Source organism: Anolis sagrei, chromosome 2 (genome assembly GCF_037176765.1).
Source record: "Anolis sagrei isolate rAnoSag1 chromosome 2, rAnoSag1.mat, whole genome shotgun sequence".
Classification (NCBI taxonomy): Eukaryota; Metazoa; Chordata; class Lepidosauria; order Squamata; family Dactyloidae; genus Anolis; species Anolis sagrei.
In genome coordinates this window covers 243,850,343-243,852,129 of record NC_090022.1, presented here as the reverse complement: position 1 = coordinate 243,852,129, position 1,787 = coordinate 243,850,343, and positions in this window count along the sequence as shown.

Here is a 1,787-nt window from a genome sequence, read left to right as displayed (position 1 = left end):
TGCTATGCTAATGAAGTGGGCGGGGAATAAAGGAAGGGCGCTCGGCCCCGCCCCTTCTGCGGCTCAAGGGGGAGGAGCCAGGCAGCACACTGCTTTTGCTTTCCCTCTCTAGAGGAGAAACATCAGGAGTAGAGAATGCTTCTGGAACATGGCCATACAGCCCGAAATTTTTACAGCAACTCTTTCAAGGCAGCTTTCTTATACTGTGCATCCATACTATTAAAGTGAGGTCAGACTTCATCTTAACCAGGCATGGGCAAACTTGGGCCCTCCAGGTGTTTTGGACTTCAACTCCCACAATTCTTCACAGCCTACCGACTGTTAGGAATTGAGGGACTTGAAGTCCAAAACACCTGGAGGGTCCAAGTTTTACAACAGGCTTCCTGTCTGGAAGGGCCTTTAGTGGTGTCCAACTGCATTATATCATTCTACAACAGAGATCCTCAAGCTTTTTAAACAAGAGGGCCAGGTCGCAGTCCCTCAAACTGTTGGAGGGCCGGATTATAATTTGAAAAAACATGAATGAATTCCTATGCACACTGCACATATCTTATTTGTAGTGCAAAAACACTTTAAAACAATACAATAATTGAGATGAAGAATTTTAATAAATATAAATTTATTAGTATTTCAGTGGTTGAGTGGGCCTGCTTTTGGCTGATAAGATTGTTGTGGTTATTGGGTGCTTTCAAGTCGTTTCAGACTTAGGTTAACCCTGAGCGAGGGCTGGGTAAATGATCTTGGAGGGCCATATGCGGCCCTTGGGCCTTAGTTTGAGGACGCCTGTTCTACAGTGTAGATCAGGCATGGACAAACTTGGACCCTCCCGGTGCTTTTGGACTTCAACTCCCACAATTCCTAACAGCCTACCAGATTTGTGGTTTGGTGAGGCCTCAGCAATATAACCTACTCATCAGAGTAGGTTAAAGACCTTGGTAAAACAAGGATGGTAAAACATCAAAGCATCCGGGCATCCCCTGGGCAATGTCCTCGCAGACGGCCAATGCTCTCACACCAGTAGCAACTTGCCGTTTCTCAACGAAAAAAAGTGATGTACCCTAAGTTGTTCTTTAAATAATAATGAAACTTTCTACTGTAGGTTGTTGGATTATAAATAATAATAATAATAATAATAATAATACTTTATTTATACCCCGCTACCATCTCCCAAGGGACTTGGTGCGGCTTACATGAGGCTGAGCCCACAATACATCAATACAAGCAATAACAATTACAATACGAAGCAAAATACAAATACTAATACAAAGCAATTAAAATAAATCTCATACACAAATAGCATAAACATTGAACAGTGGCATAAAACCCATTTAAAAAACTATGGCTGGGCCAAATGTAATTAAGTTAAAAAATAATGCTGGGCATCACTTTACCAGTTTCCATCTGTGTGTGTGTGCGTGCCAAAAACATAATTAGAAATACCAGGGTTGAAAGGTTACCATGGTGCATTGTTAGAAATAATGAGCAATGCAACTGTCAGAAAGCCCAGTAGGGGCTCTCTAAGCATGACTCTGCTTCTACATCAGGCACGGGCAAACTTGGGCCCTCCAGAAGTCTGTTAGGAATTGTGGGAGTTGAAGTCCAAAATAACTGGAGGGCCCAAATTTACCCATGTCTGATCTACACTGTAGAATGATATAATGCAGTTTGGCACCACTAAAGGCCCTATATCCCAGAATCTGATCTCAGGTTTTCTGCTTTAAACTGGATTAAATGAGTTCGCACTGCCAGATAATCTGGGACAAATAGAAAACCTGGGATCAGATACT